This window comes from Curcuma longa, chromosome 13 (genome assembly GCF_044706935.1).
Source record: "Curcuma longa cultivar G26 ecotype Majalengka, Jawa Barat chromosome 13, ITB_CL_G26_1.1, whole genome shotgun sequence".
Classification (NCBI taxonomy): Eukaryota; Viridiplantae; Streptophyta; class Magnoliopsida; order Zingiberales; family Zingiberaceae; genus Curcuma; species Curcuma longa.
In genome coordinates, this window is record NC_133873.1 from 5,032,061 (window position 1) to 5,042,414 (window position 10,354).

A 10,354-nucleotide genomic window follows, 5' to 3' on the forward strand; every position below is an offset into this window, starting at 1 on the left:
ACAGGAAAGTTTAATCGATCTATCCAATGGATAAGCATAGATTAGTTGTGATCGGAGCCCAAAAGGAAGCAAGGGTTTAGTTAACTGATCAAGAGGATTAGTTGACTAAGGCCTATCTTTCGCAATGAAATATTGTAAAGGTGCTTGTGATGAGTCAGATCCACAGAATCTGAACTATTCTCAAGTTTCATCAAAAATAACATCTCGATAAAGCCTATAAATATGCACTTCATCGAACGAGGCTCCAACTTCCCATTATCAACATGAGCATATGCAGGACATCCAAAAACTTAAATTAGAATAACTAGAAGGAGTTCTTGTGGAGTTTTCTTTTCAATCTGGAGAGCGATTGACAAGATAACAGGTAGCGGCTTCGGCCCAAAAAGACTTCGGTAACTCAGCAAAAGCAGATCGGATGAGATCAGATCAAACAGGAAAGGAAGTTCTAGGGATCAATCGATCTACCCTTTGTGAGATCCTAGGCTCAAATAGAATTCTCAACGATTTGACTTCAAAATCAGACATCTAGCGACGGCAACATCACCTACTGTTTAACTTTGTTTTCAGAGAATAACGACTCCACCTTCACCAAGTTTTCCGAAAGTTTAATTGAACAGGAATAGCGCCATCAAACATCTTAATTCTGACCGTCTATCCAATGGATAAGCATACTGTTTCATATGATGAAAACCAATCCCGATTGGGACACATATGCTTCGAATCAACATCAGATGCAACGAGGAGTTCACCATCACTGTAATTTTCAGCAACATCAGCTTCACCGGACTTCTCTGGTTGTTTTACCTTCTGATTTTCATCAGATCTTTTATTTTTATTCTGCAGCCATTCTGATTTGATGTGACCCTTCTTCTTGCAGTAATTACAAATTTTATCTCTATTTCTGGATTTTGATCTGCTCCTCATATTACCACCAGAACTTCTCTCTTGGGTCCTACTTCGAATAATAAGACCCTCAAGGGTTTAGTTAATCCAAAGTAAGAGTATCACGACTATATAAAATTGTAGAAAGTTGTATATGACGAGGGTAACGAACACAATAAAATCAATGCTAAATCTTCATTGTCATATTTTACCTCCAAAGCCTCTAGATCAGAGACGATTTCCTTAAACACAGTCAAATGAAGGAAGTTCTAGGGATCAATCGATCGAATGAAGACTATAAAAGAAGTCTCGAGATCCTAGGCTCAAATAGAATTCTCAACGATTTGACTTTCTCTCTAACAATTATCATTATGTATATTGTACTACTGTTTTATTCGTGCAAGTGTTGATCTCGACACGCCGAGAGGCTCTCTAACAACCTATTACGAAATTTCATTCCTTAGTTGTCGTTAACTTTATTACTTACATTTCATTTAAAAGAGATAGTAGTGTGTTACTATCCTATTCCTCATTTCTTTCATCTCTCTCCTTACCGAAAGTTTTCGAAAGGAGGATTTTAATGGATTGTCTATTCGTAAACGGTTTATTATTTTGGAAAAGTTTTGTCTAAGGTACGTGGTTACTTTAATGATGTCCTGGTCACTCACCATAACCTTTGGGGCAGGACAATCAAGAAACCTCGGTAAACAAAAAAATTTGACCGTTGATTTTGACTGTTTGACCCTCGATCGATCGTTAGATCCTAATCAGTCGATTGATCCTTCTTGAAATCTTTATCGATGTCCGAGGATTTGACACATCATCCATCGGGCAATCGATAAAGCCTTTCAATTAATCGATCATCCTTGAAAACAAATAAAGTTAATTGATCGACGCAACATTAAAGGCATCGATCGACCAATCACCCTAACCAGTCGAGGGATCCTTGAAAAGTTATTATACCCCTGAAAAATATTAACCAAACACCTATATATAAGTCAACTTAAACCCCTAGATACAGTTAATAAGAATGACCTAATAAAGTGTCAAGTTAAGAGCGAGTCCTATTAAAAGATCAATTTTTAAAAGATTTATTTTTTAAAAATATTTTGAAAATATCTGTAAAGGGTTCAAAATATTTTTAGATAGTATTTTCAAAAGTATGTTTGAAAAATATTTTAATATCTTGAAAATCCCTTTGAATTTATCTCTTTGAAATTGCTTTTTGAAAATGACGTTAAAAAATTCTTTGAAAATGACCTTGAAAAATTCTTTGAAAAATGTCTAATATTATTTTCAAAGTTATTTTTTTTAAATTATTCTTTGAAAAATACCTTGCAAAAATTCTTTGAAAATTATAATTTGCAAAGTTTGAAAAATATTTTGAAGAAATAAGTTTTAGAAAAATCTAGGAAATTACTCTTACTTTGAAAAAATGTGTAATATTATTTCTTTCAAATTGTTCTTTTAAAAATACTTTGTAAATATTTTGAGAAAATTTTGAAAAAGCTTTGAAACACCTTAGATAGATATTTTTGAAAATATTTTATAGAGCCTTTTCAAAAATATTGACATGTCAAGTTTTCAAACAAAAGGATATTTTAAAGTATAAATGGTTTTTTTAATGAGGAATGGTTTGACTAAACATTGTTGGTGCAAAACAAAGGAAGTCCGTAGGAGTCAAGGAGTCAAAATGTAATTAGTATTCTTTTTTATGTATGCTAATAAGTTGGGTTAAGTAATTAACCTAACTTAAATATACTATCAAACATTACAAATAGTGAGATTGTTAGTGAAATCGACCTTCAATATTTTGATATTTATTTAACAATATATTTAATAGAGTCTGGTGAAGGTTGACCTAGTCAAGTGAGGAGTCTAGTCAAATCCTAGTAAAGAGAAGTCTAGTCAAGTCAAGATTGTTTGGATGACTACCAAGGGCTAAATCCAAATAGATTAAGGTTTACTAGATGTTTGGCAAAGAAAAAGTTCAGTCAGGTTAAGGATGACTAAATGTCTGACAAGTGAAAAACTCAAACAGGTCAAAGGTGACCAGATGCTTAGCAAAAAGAAAAACCCTAAATGAGTTAACCTTAGTAGTGAGAAGTCTTGGATTAGTGAACTCCAAGTAAAAGAAAATTCCTAAAAGAGTCAACCTTAGGTGATGAGAAGTTTTAGAGGAATGAACTCCAAGCAAGTGTGACCGAAACAAGATTTCCGATTGACAACGCGTGATCGACTGGACCAACGTATTTGGTTAATCAAAGTACAGTGTTTTGCATTACTAATTATATCAAACTGAAAGACAGTGAGGATGTGTCCCATTTGGGACAAAACACTTAGGCAATGGTTCGACTAAGAACCCAACTCGAAATTCTAAGTCGAGACCAGATAGTCTAACTATCTAAATAAATCATATAAACTGCTCTAGCTCTGTTTTGCAGAATTATCATTATTTATATCATGTTCACTTTGTTTTGTAATAAAAATAAAGTTCTCTGAAATTGAAGGGTTAACTGAACAAGAAGGTTAAGTCGACCGATCCAAGTGGATAAGCACAGATCAATTGTAATCCGAGCCCAGAAGGAAACAAGAGTTCAACCAACTGATCAAGAGGATTAGTCGACCAAACAAGTATAGAAAGAGTAGATCGGATTAAACTGTAAAATTCTAGGGAACAGTCACCTGATGAAGTGGATCAGTCAACTAGACAAGCGGATTTCACGGGATTGATCAAATTGGATCAAAGCACACAAGAAAAGTTCAAGGTCTAGTCGCCTGATAGGAGATTTAATCGATCGGATGAAGGCTATAAAAGAAGCCTCAGATTATCCGAGGCTTAGATATAATTCTCAACGATCTGTCTTTCTCTCGTGTTGTTTTGTTCGTGCAAGTGTTGCTATCGACACGCCGAGAGGCTCTCCAACAACCTACTATGAAATTTCATTCCTTAGTTGTCAAAAACTTTATTATTATTTGCATTTCATTTAAAAGAAATAGTAGTGTGTTACTATCCTATTCCTCATTTGTACGGCTATTTCGTTCTCTCTCCTTACCAAAAATTGTTGGAAGGACGATTTTAGTGGATTGCATACCTTCGTAAACGATCCAAGGGATCGTAGGTCTTGGAGTAGCAGTTGCTGAATTGTGAACCAAGTAACTGCTCTGAAGTAGACCCGACCACGGGCCGGGTCAACAGCTCAAGTAGACCCGACCACGGGCCGGACCCGGCCCAGGTCAACAGGCCGAGTGGTCCGTTGACCCGGTTAGCCGGGTCGGTTCCGGTTCAAGTGGTGTGAAACCGGTGGCCCGCCGGTTAACCGGCAATTCACAAAAATCAGTCAACTGATCGACCACATCAGTCGACTAAGGGCAAAATCAGTCGATTGATGAGAAAAGTCAATCGACTGGATTTTGAATTCTGACAAAAATCAAGTGTGATTTCAGCAATTCAGTAGTCGTTTTCTTGGTTTGACTAAATCAGTTGACTGGGATGGTAAATTCCCCGAAGTGCACTTTTTTTAATAAATTTTAAATTTTTTAATATAATAATTTCGAACTGTCGCGAACCGTGAACCGGCGGTTCCGAACCGTGAACCGTAACCGTCTTGGGCGGTTAAGGTTAAGGGTCGACCTGCCATGAACCGTCGACCGTTTTGAACCGTGGTCGGGTCTACGCTCAAGTTTAGTTTTCCGCTGTGCATCTCTGTTTGATTTTCGTAAAAGAAAATAGATTTTCAAAGAGTGATATTCACCCCTCTATCGTATATTTCAATGCTACATTAAGAAGTTTGTATAAAATCTTAAAACAAATTTTTTTAATTAAAAAATGTTGTATCCTTATCCTGCATGGTTCTTAGTTTTGCCAAAATGTAGAAGAACACAACTTCATGGGATAGGTTAACCAAATTGAAACAGGGACCGTTGTGCATGATTAATGACAAACGCACACCCTATAATTAGAAGAACTTTCTTCAGAGCGCGTCTTCATTAGCCAATTAGAGCACATGACAATACATAGAATCTGAATGAAAATAAAGGTGCTTGTGCTTCTCTCAGTACCTAGGCAATGGAACAATGCTGTCTGCATGGTTTATATTGAAATTGAACCTCTACAAATTATATAAATCAGAATAGAAGTATAATTTAAATAGTAATGTGTTTTAGGGTTAGGTGTTTTTAGTTTAAAGGAAGTGAAAATAAAAAAAGTTACACTTCGTGCCTTGCACCTCATCAACTCACTCACCGCACTCCCTCACCCTTCTGTTGTTACTCACCGTCCCTCGTTGCCGCCGCAGCCGCACCTCATCGGCTCACTCGCCGCCCAGGTAAGATCTCACCACTCCCTCTCTTTTTTTCCGTCTCCTCTCCGCTGATCGAGTGTCGGAACGACGTCTCGGTGCTGATCTAGTGTCGGTATTGAGCGGCACGGATCAGCACTGAAAACCCTTGATTATACTATCTAAAACAATGACCGATAACCACTTCAATAGAAACAAAAGTTTCATTAATATTCCTTCCAGATTGATCATGCAATAGTTATTGCAATTTCTATTTCAAATTATCTTTGATGCGCCATCTGAATCGGAACTTGTAATATTGCTTTGTCATAATCTATTTCTTGATTTTCTTTGACTTTAGTAGACATTCTTTACATTTCTTCCAAATCAGATGTTCAAGCAACAATCATTGCAATGTTCTTTTTGCCTTGTTTTTAAACTTCTTATAATGCATACACTCTGAAGTCAAACCAGATTTAAATGATCAAGATTACCAATTACATGATCTTAAATATAGCTTGATGACACTTGATCCTAAATAATTAAGGCATATAATATGTTTTATCGTTATTTTTTAAACTTTAGCCCCACAGTGCATTCTGTGCTTAGATTCTTATTAGGTAATTAGCATAAAATTCTGACAGAGACAACCAATAGTAGAGTTTCTTAACAGTCAACCATGAAACCCTTGCAACCAACAAAACAAATAGACAACGTAGTATCCTCAGCCCATGAAGATCTGTTGGATCGTACAAAGAATTTTATGATCAGGTGCATTATAATAGTTATCTATTTTAGATATTCTACCAAATGCCAAGCATGACAAACATAATTAATTATATCTACAAGACAATCTCTTTTCACCTTAGAATTGCTTATCATGAATGTAATTGTTAAACATATAACCAAACTAGGAAATTTAGCCTGGATCTAGAAACAAGAAGGTTTGTTTTATTGAAGGTTAAGCATTTTTTTTTTCATAAAGAAGTTGAGTTTACAACTCAGAGAGATTGCTAATGAGGATTGTGGTTATGATGAGTTTAATTTATGATGAGGCGAAAGTGTAGTTTAATCAATTCTAATTCTAAATGTTGTTAATCCATATTTAGTCTTTGGTTTCTGATATATTTACCTCTTATCACTTTTGTATAGAGTCTTTGGCTTTTTTTTTTTTTGACCTATTGTATTTATCTATTAAGAGTATATGAATGTTTGAAGGCCAACTTTATGGGGACAGTTAGTCATTAAGTTTCTCAAATCTTTAATTTTCTATTGAGTACTATTATGTTGAATCAAATGTACTATTATGGGAATCATGCTGTGCTTGATTTACATTTGTTTTAAAATGATACACGAGGATAGAATGTTAAATAGAGGGACCACATAGTAGGGAGCTTAGGTACAAGGGACCTTTAATTTTGATTTCTTAATTTACTTATTTGTACTGTTTCCTAACATAACAAGATTGCCAAACACAAAAGGGGAGATTATTAATGAATGATGTCCCCCAGTGACCAACTGTGACCATGTGTTTTTGACAAAGGGTTTAGGTGATTTTTGACTTGTATTAGTACTAACATGTGCATTAAATGCAGACTTAGAATAACGCCTTATGAGGTGAACCTAGTAACAGAGGATCAATGATTTATTTTAACTTGGGTTGATGCTTTTAACCTTGAACAATAGGTACCAAGGCGTGGTTTGTGATTTAGGTTGATCTTGGAACTTTGCATATGCTTACAAGATGTATACGTAGTAACGGAGGGATCAATTATTTGATTCATTCAACTGGAAAAATGTTGATTCAATTGACTGAAATAGCTCAGTTAACAGTGAAGTTCACTAAATACAAGGGTTTGATGGATATAATGTTTATGTTCGAACAACAACTTTTTGTTGGAGTTCAATAGAGTTGGCTTGAGGTTGAGAAGCCTTAAGTCGTATCTTTGTTTAATTATTTTAATTATATATATTTTCCTTTTCTTTTTGCAGTTAAAGGATGGCTGAAGAAAATTATTGGAGCTCAGCCATAGAGATGTTGAAAAGCTTTCAGATTGCATTCCAGCAGACTCAAAAAAAATGAAGCAGAAAATAAAAAGTTTAGAAAAATCTGACGCTGAACAAAAGAGTATGTTGATGGTCCAACATAAACAACTGAAAAACAAAAATAAAGAGTTGAAAAAATATAAGAAAGAGAATAAAAAACTCAGAGAGATGCTGAAGCTGGAAACAATAATGAACGAAGATGCAGTTGGAAACATTGATGAATGAAAGATGTCGGTTCAGGTACAAGACTAAAGTCCAAGGTAAAAACATGGAAATAAGAAAAAAAATATAGATTGTGGATGTAATAATTTTGAGTAATTATAAATCACATTAAAAATTAACTTGTCTTATTGTATGTGCATGCTACTGTGGATGTAGCAAGCAATTTTAAGGAATTATAAATTATATTAAAAATCAACGAGTCTTCTAGTATTTGCATGTTATTGTTCATTTATTTCTGCTATTGACATGTGTTTATGTCCTTTATGAAATAAGTAAGAGAGTTATTTCATTTGTAAGAACCATATTCAATCCTCATCCCAACACCTGGTATCAAAGTAAGGACTCCTATCAACTAAGCAATTAGATTGGGAGGAAGGAATAGATTCAGAATCTAGAAGAATGGATGGCTCGATCAAATATTCATCCATCAAAATTTAAAAGAGATTTCTCACTATAAAAGTGAGAATTTATTTTTTTTGTTAATTAAAATTACATGGTTGCTTGATTTAATTACGTTTGCTTGATTTTTTTTCTATTTAATTTAAAATGATTAGATAAGGATGTAGGTTTTATTGCCACTTATCCAACATACTAGTAGTGTGGACGAGATGATATTACCCAATATAGTAATAGGGTGGGCGAAATGATAGTATGTCAGAAAAGTTTGATTTAAGTAGTTAAGTAGGATAAGGAATATCTTACTTGATCTGCTTAGTTAAGTATAATTGATTGAAATTATCTTACCACATCATAGATTAGTTAGATTGATATTTTTTAATAGTTTACCTAAGTATTTAATTTCACAAATCAGTCTTATCTAAAAAAGTGAAAGTGATCGTTGTTCTGATATTCAAGAAGACATCTATCCTTCGTCGTGGCTTAAAGCTAAAACTTGAAATGTACACTTAATTTATTGACAGTTAAATTTGAATCTAACTCAAAGTCAAACAATTTTTAAAATTCAAACTAAATTAATTTAAGATAAAATTAATAAATTATCTCACATAATTCATATGATTAACATATTTGATAATTTAGAATGAGTGAGATATTAAGTTAAAATAAATCCTAATTAATTAATAATCATAGCCATAATTAATAAATTAATTAATATAACTTAGTTTAATGTTACTTAACCTTAATTAATTATAATTTAAATAATTAAACCATAGACAATTAAACTTTAACTACTAATCCTAAGTTATCATAATTAGCAATTCTAACATAAAACTTAATTAAAGACTTAATCAAACTTAATAAACCTAACTTAAACAAAATTAATAAATCATATTCTAGTTGATCCAAAATTAATAACCCCAACTTAAATTTACAATTCAAATAAAAAAAATTATGTTCAAATCTTGGAGTACGAGTCATACTACTCCATCTCCCAGTAGACTAGCAGCTCTATGTATGTAGATTGACACTTCTTCTGCAGGGAACCAGCTGTTTTTGCTATGTTTAACTATGCGTGACTTGCTAGGTTTGACTTGGTGTTTATCTGTACTTTGACTGATCTTAACTTATGTTGACTCACATTGGCTTAGTACTGACCTGGTTGTTTTTTTATTTAACCAAATAGTATAACTAAGAGGAGTGTCAATCAAATTTATGTTAAAATACATGCATATTTAGACTCTAGGATTTATTTTATTTCTTATTAAACTGTTTAAATCAATATATAATGGCAAGCTTTAAAAATCTTTGCTTTCATTACATTATACAAAAATTGAGTTCAAAAAAGGGTAGAAAGGTGAAATATTAATTCAAAATTTTCTTTCCTTTAAAAGTCACTTATCATAATGTGGCCCCCTTTAAAAATTTTCTTCGTTATGGGCAGGGGTGGTATTCGGTTAAAACCGAACCAAATCGAATCAAATTAATCGAAAATGAATAAATTGATTTTTTTCGAACCAACCGAACCGACCGAATTTCCTAATAAAAACCGAACAAACCGAACCGATATTTTATCGATTAATTCGGTTTTCGACCGAGTTAACCGAATTTTTTTAAATATTATAAAAAATTTACTAATAAATTAGAGATTTATACATTTATTTACTTAAAATTTATAAATTATTTTTTTATTTAATTAATTCAGTTAATTCGGTTTATTCGGTTTAACCGAATAAGAAAATTTAAAACCGAGATCGAACCGAATTAATCGAATTAACGGATTTTTTAAAAAAAAATAATCGAACTTTCGAATTAACCGATTTTTTTTTTAAAAAATAACCGAACTTCTGAAATAACCGAATCGGATCGATTTATTCGGTTTAACCGAATTTTGCTCACCCCTAGTTATGGGTATTGTCTCCCCTATTTCTTTGACTTATGGCAAATGGCAAAGGAGGAGAGGTTAAGTTAAGGGGGAGAGTTTTGAAAAAAAATTGGGTTTTCAAAAATTTCATTATTGTTGAGGTGAAATTAATAATTTTTAAAAATTTCTAAGACATTAATTTTAGGGGGAGAGTTTTGAAAAATTAACTTTATGTTTTTCATAACTATTGAAATATTTTTTTCTTAACTTTTGAACTACCTCATAATTAAGAAGTGGAAGATTGGTGGTGTATGGAACACAAAATAAGGTGATTATTTTTACCTAAGAATATGTGGATTAATGTTCTTTTTAGTACCTAGCATTCAATATTAATTGCTTTTGGTCAGAGATCAACTATTTAATCCACAAATTCTTAGGAAAAATAACATGATAATCCTCAAGTGATTATCTGGTGCTCCCGATACCAGAAAGAGGTTCGGGGAATTGGAGTACATGTAGAGCATAGTATCGAGTCAAATGGTTAGAAATCTGAGTCAATTGAGGTCATGGCGACTAAACGAGTGTCACATCAAGAATAGCAAATAAAAGGGGACTTGGTCATAGATGAGGTTGATGACTGATTCAACAAGTTTGAGTGACCGAA